The 16,211-nt window shown below is 34.6% G+C and overlaps 1 protein-coding gene and 1 long non-coding RNA gene across 8 annotated transcripts in view; one reads left to right on the top strand and one right to left on the bottom strand.

Annotated features, from left to right (window-relative positions):
• LOC141381214 (uncharacterized) overlaps window positions 1–16,211 on the bottom strand; it is a 161,717-nt gene that overhangs the window by 49,383 nt on the left and 96,123 nt on the right. The window contains exon 4 of one of the 7 annotated variants that reach the window (XR_015480934.1): window positions 12,029–12,190. The exons of the other annotated variants lie outside the window; for them this stretch is intronic. This is a non-coding gene — a long non-coding RNA (uncharacterized LOC141381214). The remainder of the gene's footprint in view (window positions 1–12,028; window positions 12,191–16,211) is intronic. 7 annotated transcript variants of the gene reach the window in all.
• The window catches only part of cacng2a (calcium voltage-gated channel auxiliary subunit gamma 2a), a 131,394-nt gene that overhangs the window by 37,411 nt on the left and 77,772 nt on the right, over window positions 1–16,211 (top strand).

A 16,211-nucleotide genomic window follows, 5' to 3' on the forward strand; every position in this document is an offset into this window, starting at 1 on the left:
TAAAGTCATTCTGGAAATTTTCCGTATATTTACCAATAACAATGTGTGAAAGGGGCTTCTGACTGTATTCACAGAGACTGAAAACCTTCACCATCAGCATAATTCATAATGTGCATTTATTATGCACTTGAGTAGGTGACAAACCTGTTACACTTTCTGTAAAGATAAGGAAATTCTGCTAATAGTGGAATGTTTATTTGGAAAGCCAGAACATCAGAGCATCGCAGGAACATGCTAGTTGAGTTGAATCAATTGTGCCCCACAAAAACTGCATAAATGTATCCACTAACTCTTCAGAAACCATCCTGGCTCATTCTAGAAAGGTGTAGCTAGGGTCATTGCTGACATTTTGTCTGACTGTGTAAGATTCACCTGTATTGTTGCTTCTGGAGTATCAGAAGTTCAGAACAATGTTTAAAAGCTCCACCCTGCAGCAGCAGCTCATTTGCATTTAAAGGGACATGCTTTTTGCCATAGTAATGCTATCTGCTTGTTAAATTCATTCATTCATTTTCTCATTATTAATCTGGGGTAGCCACAGCGGAATGAACCACCTGCTTGGTAAATGGTGACATATGAAAAACTTTCCAGGTCCAAGCTGGATTTGAATTGAGAAAATATTAGTATATGACCACTTTTCAGTCATATCACACATTAAAGTGAATTTGATGTCAAATCATTGTGTACACAACAGTCTCTGGACTCACAGACACCAATAATTGAACAATTTATAAAACAATTAATCACTTTCTGGCCATCAGATATTAAACATGGATACATATATTGCGATCGTTATTTTCGAAAGTATTACATCTATTTGTAAACATTTATTACTGCCATTGGTTGAGTCTCCACATGTTGTTTGATAGAGCGCTTGGACCCGGAAGCTGCTTTGCGTGACGTCACACTTAACAAAGTGGATAATAAAATATCTGTGGGCTATTTTTTTAAACTTCACAGACACATTCTGGGGACACCACAGATGTATTATCTTATAAAAATGGGCGTAATGTGTGCCCTTTAAGTGACTGGCAGCCCTCTGGGTTCATATCTATCTTCGTTTGGCTTCATCCTCTCAAAGCCGTACACACAAACACAGGCTCTAAGGGTCACAGCGGTGGTTCTGGCACGACAGCATCTCAATGCTCGGCTTGTGTGCGCGTGTGTCTCTGCGTGACTTAGGCATTGTGTCTCTGTGTTTGGAGGCGACCAATGGCAGAGCGGCGACGTCAAGCTGCTGTGTGTCACTATCAGGAAGTGATAGGGGACGAGAGGACAGCGTCACGAGTCACGGGCTCATAGCAACAGCAAGAAAGAGGAGGAGTGTGAGAATGAATTAACACCTTTAACGGCAGCGGCCTATTAAGTCTGCAGAAAAGCAGACAGACATGAAGAAAGAGAGATGAAGAGAGAGATTGAGACACGCCATAATGATGAAAAGAAAACAGGAATGCTGGTAGTAGTGGAGGAAATGAATTGTGATGAAATGCAGCATATGCAGGACACATGTGGCACGGTTTTTTGCAATGTAAATCTATACCTTCTGTACAACACAGAAATTGGCTGATTAATCAGTGGTGTTATTGTGTTAAGTCCTTATGTAAAAGCAGTGGGAGTTTTTTTTCTTTTTCTTGGTTTTAAGTTAAAGTATTCCTCAAATTAGGTCAGATTAGGTAGTTATAAATTAAGTGTTTAAGATATTGTTACAACTGCCTTGCAATTAGTTATTCAATTGACAATTAGATTTTTGGCGCATTTTTATTGCTTAAACAACATAAACAATAACTTGTTGTGAGTTAAGTACTGGTGACATTAGATTATGATAATAATAACAATAATAATGATAATAATAATGTTCTATTAATATTATATTTATTTCATTATAATAAAAATAATGTTATTATTATTAATGATATAATTATTTAATTGATATTGATAATAATAACAATGTTTGTATTATATTATTTAATTAATAGATAATAATACAATATTAGTAATAATGTTTTATTATCATATTTAATTGATAATAATAATAATATATTCATAATAATGCTTTTATTATATTTATTTAATTGATAAAAATAATAATGCTTTTAAATATTATTATAATATTTATTTAATTGATAATTATAATAAAAATAATAGTAATAATGTTTTTATTATTATATTTAATTGATAATAATATTAATAATAATGTTTTTATTATTATATTTATTTTACTTGATAATAATAATAATAATTATTATTATTATTATTATTATATTATTATTATATTATTATTATTATTATTATTATTAATAATAATAATAATAATAATATAATTATTATTATTACAATCATTTTTGTTAGATCGGGTCCATTAATATTAAAAATATTAACAAATAAACAAATTTTTTATCAAATGTAAGTGAATGTTGAAATTTACATTCAAACGATTAAACACTTGAAATAAAGTACATTCAACTAATATTAACAAATGTAACCCGAATTTAACATTTAATATTTTATTTATGTTTGGTTACTTTACGTTAGGATATGCATCACCTTTCAAATAATTTATTTAAATGAAGTGCAGACCACATTAGCAAATGGTTTTCTTGTTTAAGCATCTTTTTGACATTATATTTTCTTAGTGTTTTTTCTTAAAATCTACAGCGACAGTTTTAAAAACAACCACACTAGAGAAGTAGTCTGTTTACAAAATTTTAAATCTTGCTTCTAACATATTCATGCCGAGCTTAGGATGTTTGTTTTTTTTTTGTAGTTTTGCTCACTTTCTTTCACTGCAGAATAGAAAATGATATGCACTCAGTGAACTTCCAGATGCTGAAAAGGGAAAGCTGCTGGGGAAAGAGAGCGTGCAGAAGGGAAATATGTATGGATAAAAGGAAGTCGGAGAAAGTAAGCATGGAGGAGAGGAAGAGAGGCACAGGGGAGGTGGTTTGACGCATCCAGACTGCAACCATTGGCTTTTTTCTTCATTAGGGATCAGAGGGAAAAAACTGCAGCGAAGCAGTGCTCTGAATCCTGGATGCATTCATCTCCCTGTCCTCCAGTTCATTCTTCAAATCCATCCATACACATCTTTCCACCGTCATAACTAACAGTTCCATCTCTTTGTCTTAATATCTTTCTGCTCCCAGACTCCTTAAAGGGATAGTTCATCAAAAAATGAATATTCTGTCATCGTTTGCTGGAAGACTTTACTGCTGCGTTTTAAATCCTGGTGAGAGGTCTAATAATTCAGGCTCATTTTGAACAGTTTCTAAGCATCACAAGTTGCTATTTTACTGAATGCAAGAACCCAAGAAAGCATTCAAATAACAGATGAGGTGAGAAAAATATAGATTATATGCTTAAATGTAAAATTTAAGATTTTATTACAGAAAGGAATGAAGTCTGGTGCAGTTAAAACTATCATCTAAAGTTTTCTTTCAATTACAGCTTTACAATCTCACATTTCAGACCTTTCTCCTTCAGTTTAGTGAGTGCAATTCCATGTTATGGACTCACACTTGTAAATTATCACCTTTGAACTGGAGTTTCTTTTCGGAATTATGAGTTTGCCTCTCATTCTTTCTAGTTTTGAAAAATCAGATAGCTTTAGGATAGAAAAAGTCCAGACAAGAATTTATCTTCATAGTGTGTACTTAATTTTACCCATTAATCCAAAGTTAAACAGTTGAATTTTACTATTTATTAATCCATTCAGCTGACTTTTGGCTGTGGTGAAAGCACATTTAGCTTAGCTTAGCAAAAATAATCGAATGAGGTAAGACCATTAGCATCTCGCTCAAAAATCACCAACGAGTTTTGATAATGTAAAGCTGGACTCTCCTGTAGTTACATTGTGTACTTGATTAGTAAAGTTCCTTGATTATTATGCCTGTATGAAAGCATAGTTCCAAGGCACATCAGCCTAGACCAGGGGTGGCCAGTCCTGTTCCTGGAGATCTACCTTCCTGCAGATTTCAGTTGCAACCCTTATCAAACACACCTGTCTGTAATTATCAAGTGGATTTCAGGTCCTAATTAATTGGTTCAGGTGGGTTTGATCAGGGTAGGAGCTAAACTGTACAGGAAGGTAGATCTCCAGAAACAGGATTGAGCACCCCTGGCCTTGAAAATAGGAACTTTTTATAAATAATTTATAATTAATTAATTTCAAAACAAAAAAGAAATTACTTTCATCAGTCATATACACAATGTAACTAAAAAGTATTCAAGCCTTATCTAGGAAAATAATTTAAACTCTTTGGTCTTTTTTTGAGTGAAATGCTAATGGTCTAATCCAATTCAATCATCTATGCTATGCTAGGCTAAAAGTGCTCCTGCTTGACCCTGAAATTGACTGAATGGATTCAAAAATGGTAAAACCCAACTGCTTCACTCTAGGAGACTTGTAAAATGAGAATTAATCTTCCTAGTGTGTACTTCATTTCAACTTATTCCTCTTGAGTTTAACAGTTGAATTTTTACCATTTTTATTTCATTCAGCTGATCTTGTGCTCTGGTGAGAGCACATTTAGCTTAGCTTAGCATAAATCATTGAATTGGATTAGACTATTATTTTCTTGCTCAAAAATCACCAAAGAGTTTTGATAATTTCCTTATTTAAAGATTGACTCTTCTGTAGCTACATTGTCTATTTGATTAACATTGTGTGCTTGATTATTATGCTTGAATGAGAGCATAGTTCCTATAGGCACATCAGCCTACAAAATAGCAACTTTTCATTAGTAATTCAAAAATAATTAAGTTATTTTAAAAATATTATTATTAAAATAGCAATGTTTCCTTCCATTAGTCTCAAACACATGATAACCATAATATTCAAGCCACAACTAGGAAAATAATTTAAACTCTTTTTTGAGTGAAATACTAAAGGTCTAATCCTATTAAATGATCTATGCTAAGCTAAAATTGCTCCTGCTAGACCCAGCAATTGGCTGAATGGATTCAAAAATGATAAAAACCCACCTGTACAACACTATAGGAGAGTTGTAAAATGAGCCTATATTTTTAAAGAAAAGTGCAGTGTTTCTTTAAGAACTTCTCATTTACCTGCACATCTTATGCACACTACTGTGTCTTAAACTTGTCCGTCACCCTGTCCGTCTCTTACGTCTCCATGCACACAGACTATATGTGGCCCCTTGGTCGCTCTCTCAGCTCAGGAAGAGAAATCAATAGCCACAAATTAATCATTCTGCCTAAGGCAATCCAGCAGTAAGGGGGAGGGTTGGAGAGGTGTGCATGTATGTGTGTTGCTGAGGAGGAATTGGCAGTAGTACATGTTCCGACATTTGATTTAAGCTCTCCTTATGGCTAAACCAACATTATTTCATATCGGGAGTGGAACTGATGCTGTTACCTTAACGGTTATTTTGCTTGTTGTGGTATTTTGTTATTGGTCTCATTTTTCTTGTTCTGTTCAGATCATGTCAGTCAGGAAACTGTAGAAATGGAGATATGTCTTAAAGGAATAGTTCACCCAAAGCTGAAAAGTATAATTATTTACTCACCTTTACTTGTTCCACACCGGTTTGACTTTCTTTTTTTCTGCTTAACACAAAAGATATTTTGAAGAAAGCTGCAAACCTGTAACCATTGACTTTCATAGAGTCACTTTGGTTACAAGATTTTAAGCTTTCTTTAAAACATCTTCTTTTGTGTTCAACAGAAGAAGGAAAAACTCAAAGATTTGGAACCACTTGAGGGTTAGAAAATAGAGAGTCAGTTTAAACTTTTTGGTGAACTATCCCTTTAAGTCAGTGTAAAACTTCAATAAAAAATGTAAAGGTATATAAAGTTAAACTTAATATATTTAATAAGTTTGACTGATGTAAGTTGAGATGAAGTTCATTTGATTTAACTAAAGTAATTGAAGGCAGCAAGATGTTTTTACAGTGTAGATTATTTTCAGAAAACTTGATTTGAAATAGTTAGAGGCTTTTTTCATAAAATCTGTGTTAACTATTTTACTGACTCATGTACTTACATTATATTAATGTTTCAAAGAATGTTCAAATTGAGAGAAATAAGCTATTTTAATGAGTGACAGAGTGTGCACTGAGTCACCATGCTGATGTTATATGTTATAAACCCTCTATGTTGGGATGTTATGATGTTATACACCCCCTATTTCAAATTTTGGTTTATAGAACATATCGAAACACCAAAGATGCTTTAATGTTTTTTGTGTTTTATTAGAATGTAATGAACAGTATTGAAACAGAACCCTAAAATGTATTTAATATGATAAATATATGTAGTATGGCATCATGGTATGGTACGATCACAAGGTCAACTGTGGCATAATAAAAGCTCTGCTGCTTTTCTGCCATATGACACTCATCACTCATCAGCAATCGCTTTAGTGTTCTCAATTGGCTATGACAGCTTTAAAGGTTATTCTGCTTCATACTATGATGATAAGTTATGAATACTTTAGTTCATTCATGAACATGATTTCTCCAGGAGACTTCCAGGATATCATGAAGACAACCACTCCTAAGAGTTCACTCAGTCATGGATTTCTTTCTTTCTTTCTTTCTTTCTTTCTTTCTTTCTTTCTTTCTTTCTTTCTTTCTTTCTTTCTTCATTAATAAGGCCCTTTTACAATGTGGATTGTGTCAAAGCAGCTTAACAAAAAAGTTCTAGTAGATCGAAACTGTATCAGTCCAGTTTTCAAAGTTAAAGTTCAGTTTAGTTCAGCTCAGTTGGGTTTAAATTTCACTGCTGAAAGCCCAAACACTGAAGAGCAATTTTTTGTTTGTATACTTTATTGTCGCTCAAGGGGAAATTTTCTGTGAACCCAAAGAGTACTTCAAGTTCTACACAATAAACATTATAAAAACAAACATGCAAAAGAATTACATACACAAAGAAAATTATATGCACACTATTGATCAGTGTTCAACAGTCTGATTGATTATTGTCTATTCCACTTCCAGCGGAAGGTTCTCTATCTTCTACCAGAGGGTAAGAGATCATAACATGGGAATAGTACATGAAATTAATTGTTCAGAATTAATTCTTCATTCAAAGTGCATTGCTTGTAGAGTGTTTAAATACTGGTAAAGTTGTTTACAGATAAATTACCAAACCAGGTGGACAGACCATATCTGATAACATTCACAAATACAGCCTAATCAAATAAGTACATGATTTCCGTCAACACCATAGAACCACACCTTATGAAATAAACTCTTTGGTGAAGCTTTTCACAAATTTAATTGACATGAGTGTCCTGTGTAATAGACCTATTCATGTAAACTCCCAAATACTTGAGTGTACCTGTACCTTGATATGTACAAACACTGGTAAATGCTTGACAAAACACTTGCTCGACAACACACACAATTCATCGATGCGCAGCTCTACAAGTCCCAAGCCAAGCAACCCAGTGGCTACAGTGATGAGGAACAAACTTCACCGATTGACGAAAGTTGAAAGGGGAAACTAACTTGAGAGAAACCAGGCTCTTTTGGCTACAATCACCTCTGGATTTAAATATGTTATTGTAAATATGCAAGAAAAAAAAAACTTCTTTTTTATTTAGTCTTTTAGTACATGTCCTCTAGCTGTAAAAAATCTCCATACAGTGCCTTTAATTCAAAATCTTTTTAGGTAAGTGAGGTTTTTTAAAAATCTGCCCATTTGACAAGTGTTATGACTTGAGTCACATTAGAGTTTGAGCATGTGAATTTCTGCCGTGCTGTGCTGCGAAAAGAGGCAGAATTAAACAGGATCATTAGACATTCAAAAAAATTGTGCTCCATATTTTTAATTTTTCTCCAGAGAGGTCATGTTTTGATCTTCAATTGGTCTCACGCAGTCACGTGTGTGATTTCGCAAGTCAGAGTTTACCTAGGTTGAAGTTTTCAGCAAAGCAAACTGCAAAACTTGTCGTTTCCTGTTTGTCACATTTACTTATGTATAAATAGAAGTCTATGGGGAGAAAAGTGCAGTGTGACCGCAGCTTATTAAGATTAAGATTACAGGCTTTAACATTTTATTTTTAAATAGCCAGGTTGTCACCTCAGAGTTAAAAGGTTCTATCTGACATTTTTGTCAAAAACTTATTCACGTTATGTGATGTTTTTTTCATGTGAAGTTATTTACATTTTAAGACTTTTTATTAAAAAAAACAACAAAACAAGTTTGTCTACAAAGTTGAATTCTAGCTTGGCTCTATAAGGTTCTTTCTGTGAGCCAATCAGCATTATGAATGCGTGCACGAGGACCAATCAGGATCAGCTTTCTTTGTCATTTTGCTGGTTTACAGCAAGAAAGACCAGAAAGAAACACAAAATCAGAGTCGACTGAATAATGCTGCACCACACAAAATTGAGAAGAAACCTGAAAAGATGTGAGTAAATGTGATGATTTAGAAGCATTTATTGACATTGAGATGAAAATGTTCAATTTTACATTGTTAAAAAAGTTATTTAAAAAAAATATATATATATATATTAAATGGAAAATATATTTTTATTTTTATATATATATATGTTTTCTTTTAAAGTCTTTATTTTTGATATGAAGCCTTGAAGGGCAAAAACTAAATTTAATTCATGGGGCATATAATTTATTAAATATTATTCAATAATTCATATAAAACATATAATTCAATAAATATTACCATATTAATTACATAAAATAAACATCTGTACTGGACAAAATATTTAGCACAGCCGTATATGCTTAATTTGAACAAGAAACAAATATTCATCCTAAAACAATAAATAAATGTTACAGAAAACAAAAAAAATCTCTCAAACATCAACATGTTGTTATAATTTTTTTTTAAATTATTTAATTAATAAGCAGACTGATTTTATTTCTTGAAAAGTAATGCTTCAGTTAATGATTTACCAGATAAAACCTTATAAATCCAAGCGGAATATGACTTTTTAGATTTAGAAGCTTCTATCTGCATTTGCCCAGTTTTTTTTTTTTTTTTTTTTACCACAATCTGCAAATTTAAGAGAATTTTGACAATTTACATATAGAGTACATTTAAGGTCTCTGTCAGAACTGTTACATGATATATGATATATGGAATGTAAAATCTTTGGAGCTCAAAATCTCAAAATCATTCAAAACGCATACAGAACCTTATAATTCCAAGGTAATGAGTTATAACACCTATAGCTATCTTAAAGCAAAAAGACCATCAGTCAAACCATCTTGTTGTTTGTTTTCGGTGGGGACTTTATAAGGAGAAATATAAGCATTGTTTATATAAAGCAAGTAAGGATTGCACAGCTAATCATTTCGCTAGTGATCCAGAAAAGAGGCTGACTAAGAGGTGGCTCAATATTTACCTTATGTAAATGACTCATCATCGTATGCCATGCAACATTAATGGCCTTTGCGGTTTCTGGCATGTCTGTTAATGGAGACTGTGCGAGTGCAGAGATCGAGATGAGAAACGGAAACATTCAGATCCCCACTGCCAGGTTCATTCTGCTACCGCGGTCATAAACAGACTGAAAAGTCATATCCCACTTATAGTTTCTGTCAGCCTGTGGGCGACACTTGATTAGTTTCAGAGTAGTTTGCAAGAATTTTGGCTTGTATGTGAATGTGAACACATCTCTCTTTAGCCCACATAATACAGCGCGTTCATAATGTGCTTTGTAAGTGCAGAGCATTGTGGGATCACTGTATTTTCACATCTGCGCAAATAAAAGTATATATTATAATAAAATAATAATCATGTCAATAATAGATTTATTAATAATAATAATAATAATAATAATAAACTTCTATATAAAATAGTAATAAAATAAAATAATAGCAATCTACTCCAAAAGCTTTTGAGCTAGTCCATACTAGTATCATGCTAACAACATGCTTATTCATACTAGAAACATGGTAACAACATACTAATGCACACTAGAACCATGCTAACAACATGCTAATCCATGCTAGAATCATGCTAATAACATGTTAATTCATACTAAAATCATGCTAATTGCATGTTAATCTCTGATAGAATCATGCTAACTACATGCTATTTCACAATACAATCATGCTAACATGCTTATGCATACAAGAATCATGCTAGCATACTAATTCATACTAGAATCATGCTAACAACATCCTAATCCATACTATAATCACGTTGACAATATGCTAATTCATATAATATTCATGCCAACAACTTGCTAATCCATGCTAAATTCATGCTAACAAAATGCTAATCCATACTAGTGTCATGTTAACAACATGCTAATTCATCCTAGAAGCATGCTAACAACATACTAATTCATGCTAGCATCCATTAATTCATTAATTTATTGCTAACAGGCTTTCTCAAGCCAGCTTCAAAGTTTGTCTCGATGAACTGTATTGTCTAGTACTGATACATTTATACTAATCACAGTCTGAATTTCATGTCCATGTGTATATATAATGCTTCAAAACAAGCAGTTCAAGTTAGTGAATGTACACATACACAATTAATGCACATGCAACTTCTACTGAGTATCTTGAACAGGAGGCATATTAATAATATACACAGTCGTGCCATTCTAAAGGTTTCAGCAATTGTATGCGACGCAAAGTTAAACACACTCCACTTTAGAAGTGCTGCGGTGTAAAAGTGAAAGACTGCAAATGAGCTATTCTACCTGAGAGACCGAGAAAATTACACAGGAGGCATAAGAGCAGATGTTATTGATCCACCCCCTCAACACAGCACCTGCTTAGCAAAGAAGCCGCCTAGAAGCCCACACACACTGCAGGACGCTGAGAAACACTTACAGCCAGCGTACAAATCATGGATGCTTACTGTGCGTTCACACCGAAGGCGGTGAGAGCGTCAAAGGTCGCTCTGGCCGCCCTGGCGACAACACTGTCTCTCTTCAGCTCCGGCGGCGAGAGCATCAAAATTCGCATGTGGTGTGGCTTCGCTCCATGTAATTATCTAATATGTCCATGTGTCTGAAGTATCCTGAAGCAGCAATACTGTTTTGTACTGTCGCATGAGATTCCTGCTTTTTTTTTTTAAATATATGTAACATTAATGCACATCAGTAACTCACTACTAACTTTTTAATGTATGTTCCTGTAAGAAAACTTTGCAAATAATTGGAAATCTGGCGACCGCAATGATCAAACCCTTGGGAACAACTGTGGTCGGAACCAAAGTTTACAGTGACGGTGTTCTCCGGACTCCTCTCAAGCGGTTGACTTCTTCATTCCGATTGCTTGCCGCCAAATCACGTTATAGCTCATTACCATTAAGTTAACTTGATTTCAACTCTCCTCGACGCCTACACTGGTGAAGACGTGCCACGCTGCTCCTCACTGCTTAACGCAGTGGACTCTTATTGAAAATGAATGACTTCCGGCTACTTTGACACGGTTGTTGCTAGATCGAAAGTTAACAAAAATTCTTTCTATTATTTATTAAATTTCCCATTGATAGCATTTTATTCAAGTCTACCCCCAACCCAAAACCCAACTGTCACAGTAACGTAAAAACAGTAGTTGTACTGAGTATTACTTATGATATCTATTAAATTACCCAATAATATTATTTTATCAACATAAGTAATTATTTGATCTAGACTTTAGCCTTTGACGCTCTTGTTGCTTTCGGTGTGAACGTACGGTTACATACACACACACGCACATATAGTTAACACTAGTGGTGTAAAGTATTAAATTACAAATACTTAAAGTACTAAAAATCTACTAAATTCCTATAATTAAAAAAGTGTCATTTAACTTAAGTACATTTTTGTGCTGCATTTGTATTTTTGCTGCAATATTTTTCTTCAACCTGCAGTCACTACTCTATATTCTTATTTTATCTTGTCTATAGTGATTGCAAGTAGAATAATCAGTGTCCAATCAAATTAGGCTCATTCTGAAAACATAGCCCTCTATACATTTCTAAAAAGTGCAAGTTATGTAGCCAAAAGTACATATGGCTGCATTTCATTTTTAAAAATGCACGCAACAGTTGGTATGATGCCATACATTTCACGCTTACCAGCTGACAGCTTACCTCGGTATGGATGGGTTTCCTGCTGTTACCAGTTCGTCCAGTAAGCTCGCTATGTACGTCGGCAGACTTGAGACGCAGAAGCTGCCTTTCCACTGCACATGACAAACGACATTCATTTCCAAAGAAGAGTAGTCCGGGAGCTGTGCGGAGTTCCGATCAACTCTGAATGCAGAAAATTCAAATTTGATTTGAGCTGCAGATCTGCTAAAATATTTTAACTCCAGCAACTAGACCGTATGCAACTAGAGGAGATGTATTCCAGTGTTGTCCAAGTATATCTGTGCACGTGAAATGAGAAATAGTATTTTTTGTTATTTTTTTAATCAGAAAAGTTTATATTATGAAACATTTGTATTCATAAATGAGTAATAAAAAGTATAATTGTTTTTAATGTTCTCTTTACATTTTTCAAATATTTAGTGGTCTATGAGTTTCTAGTACTCATTCATTCGTTCGTTCATTCATTCAACCATGGTAAACAGACAGAGAACAATGGCTCTTGCTTTTGCACTTCTTTACTTCGGAAACTGCGAGAATCCGGTGCAAGACAAAACTGAAAATTCTGTGCGACTGCCACAAGGGGGCATATTTCGAGGGTCCTGTCCAAATGTCATGTGCAGTGGAAAGGCGGCTAGAGAGAAGTTGACCACAACAATGGCGTTTAAGTCCGGTGAAGAACGGTTCCAGAAAGTGGTTTAGACAAAAACAGTGGCCAAAAGATAAAATAAACAAGTAAATAACAAGGTGAGAATGTGGTCAAATCTAAAAAAGTGGTAAAAATCACAAAAGCAAAAAAATGCTTTTTAAAACTGTTGGTTGAAATACTATTGGTTGGGTTTAGATAAGGAGGAGGGTGGGTCAGTCGATGGATCAGTCAGTCATTCAGTCAATAGTGGCCTCTGGTTGATTTATGTTAGAACAGCATACACAAATGGTATTGCAAGAGAAATTAGAGATCTCAAAAGGTGTGCACAGTGGCCTCTGGTGGATTTTTAAAAACAAAAACTGCAAGAAAAAACATACATCCTGGGACGCATTTGGCCCTCTACAAAAATGTATATAGCAATGCTTTTTTGGAATGAGCCTGGGTAGCAAATTGTGTAAAAAAAGTAGATCAGCAGTTTCTGAAATACTCAGACCAGCCCGTCTAGCACCAACAACCATGCCACATTCAAATTACATTTCTTCCCCACTCTGATGCTCAGTTTGAACTGCAGCAGATCATCTTGACCATGTCTACATGCCTAAATGCGTCGAGTTCCTGCCATGTGATTGGCTGATTTGAAAACAGCCTCGACATGGACACTTTGTAAATACTGCAAATGTACAATGTGGATACATTAAAAGTGTCCAAGAGGACGTTAAATTGTTTAGATTGCATGTCACTAATGAGAAAAAGAAGAATTCCTGATGTAAATGAAGACTGAAATGGCCAAATGTCCTTAAATTACAGCTAAACATACTACAGAATTTTACGTTTTCAAACTCATTCACAAATTCCATGTATTTTATCAGTCCTGCTCAAGCTTGGTTTGCAGAGCCAACTGCTGAACATTCACAGCTTCATATCGTCACAGTTATACTTTGCCCCTTACACACAAATTTTGCTCTACATGTAAACACATTTCTGTCTGCTCATTATAGGTGCATGTATCAATGTAATGTGATCTCGCATTTAATTAATCTCATATTTTTAATATATAGTATTAGTATATTATACATTAATTACAAACATTTTAATGTAGTATTTTTCAGAACTCTTCTCACTGCTGATAAGCACTAAAGCAGTGATAGTAAAAGTAGGTCCTGCGGGCAAAAGTTGGCACATGGTAACTTTTGATTAGGCTTGCCATCCGCCTTCAAAAAAGAGAGGGAGAATGATTGGGAGATGGTTGGGGTGAATGCCTTTGTCAATGATCGTCATTTCTAATTTAACAAAACCTTTTGTTTCTTTGTTTTATTTTTGAGCTACAAAAAAGCCAACTAAAATTAAATGATTCAATTAAATATTGTAAAGAATCAGACTTTTAAAATCTAAATACTGTCAATAAACTGCACAAAATATCTGCGAGCAGATCAAAGTAAGGTTCACTAGTGTATTCAGCATTGTGTTATTAATGGGATTGTTATTGTTTTACTGTATTAAGATAATGACAAAATGTTTAAAATTATACTGCATTAGTCAATATGATTTAAAGCAACATTTTCTAGTTATTTTTAAATATTACTATATAAATTAGAAAATTACCCATAGCAAAATGTATTAAATTCGGCTTGGTATAACTGAGCCCACAACCCTCAATCAAGTTTGCTTTTGGCCCTTTATAGAAAAAGGTTTGGGCTCCCCTGCACCTAAAACAAATATTTTGCCACACCTGCAAATATTCTTTAACCATAAAACCCATAAAACTGAATTTCCTGAAAAACAGTCCAAACAAACTGGCGAAACGCATAATTATAAGTAAAATTTGAGGCAGTGTTGCTGATTTTTTAATGACCTGAGTTTGCAGACACATTATATTACGAGTAAACCAGCCGCTTCTGATCATGTTTATTTTTTCCTTCCCATTTACACTCACACCAAATATGCCTTCACTCTCTATTTCTCTGGACGGCTGCTTTTATAGTAATCTTTATAATCCTGAGACGCAGCATCATCGATTGCCTTTGATTTGTTATCTTTTATGGTCCAGCAGATCAGGCTCAAGTGTAGCTGCTGCTGTTAGAGGAGATCCAGATCATTTTACAGATGAGTTCAGTGCTCCATGTGATACACAAAGCTGGCTGTTTCAAATGGCAATTTATGAGCCTCCGTGGGTGCCTGTGTGAACTGTGCACATTTTAATAAGGAGAGCTTGCACCAAGAAGATGTAATGTATATTAATAATATCTGTAAAAGGGTCTTGAAGGTTCCAGTGGCGTGTATGTGGAAAATGGTTGGTGAATTCTGTGCTGAGCCGCACTCTATCAATGTTATTGTACTGAAGTAAAAGCAAAAACTGTTCATAGTGGAAACTGACAGCAGACTAAAATACATTTACATACCATTCACCAGGGATGGTGCGTTCTCCTGTTGGAAGTAGCCATTAAAAGATGGGTACACTTTGGTCATAAAGAGATGGACATGGTCAGCAACAATACTTAGGTAGGCTGTGGTGTTGACATGATGCTCAATTGGTACTAATGAATCCAAAGTGTGCCAAGAAAATACTGTATCCCCCACACCATTACACCTCCACCAGCAGCCTGAACCATTGATATAAAGCAGGATGGGTCCATGCTTTCATGTTGTTGACACCAAATTCTGACCCTGCAATCCAAATGTTGCAGCAGAAATAAAGATTAATCAGGCCAGGCAACATTTATCCAATCTTCTATTCTCCAATTTTGGTGAGCTTTTGCCAACTGTAGTTTCCTGTACTTAGCTGACATTAGTGGCACCAGATGTGGTCTTCTGCTACCGTAGCCAATCCGCCACAAGGTTTGATGTGTTGTGCGTTCAGAGATGCTCTTCTGCATAACTTGGTTGTAACGAGTGGTTTTTTGAGTTTCTGTTGTCTCTCTATCAGCTGGAACCAGTCTGGCCATTCTTCTCTGAGCTCTGGCATCAACAAGGCATTTGCACCCACAGAACTGCCGATTACTGGATATTTTCTCTTTTTCAGACCATTCTCTATAAACCCTAGAGATGGTTGTGTGTGAAAATCCCAGTAGATCAGCAGTTTCTGAAATACTCATACTAGCCCGTCTGGCATTAACAACCATGCCACGTTCAAAGTCACTTAAATCACCTTTCTGTCCCATTCTGATTTTCGGTTTGAATCTCAGCAGATCGTCTTCACTATGTCTACATGCCTGAATGCATTGAGTTGCTGCTCTGTGATTGGCTGATTAGAAATTTGCGTTAAAGAGCAGTTGGAAAATGGCCGGTAAGTGTATATTAAGTATATAAATCACACTGTATTTTTAAAATGAAGGCATGTTCCATATTCCATTAAATATAAATATATCAAACGACAATATACTGTTAATATAAAGACATTTCTCAAATTTATATAATTCAAAACACATAGGGCACATTTTGAAGAAATTTTATAAGGATTTTATTTTATATACAGTTGAAATCAAAATTATTAGCCCCCCTTTGAGTTTGTTTTTCTTTTTGATATATTTCCCAAATGAT

The sequence above is a fragment of the Danio rerio genome, chromosome 3 (assembly GCF_052040795.2).
Source record: "Danio rerio strain M-AB ecotype USA chromosome 3, GRCz13ab, whole genome shotgun sequence".
Taxonomy (NCBI): domain Eukaryota; kingdom Metazoa; phylum Chordata; class Actinopteri; order Cypriniformes; family Danionidae; genus Danio; species Danio rerio.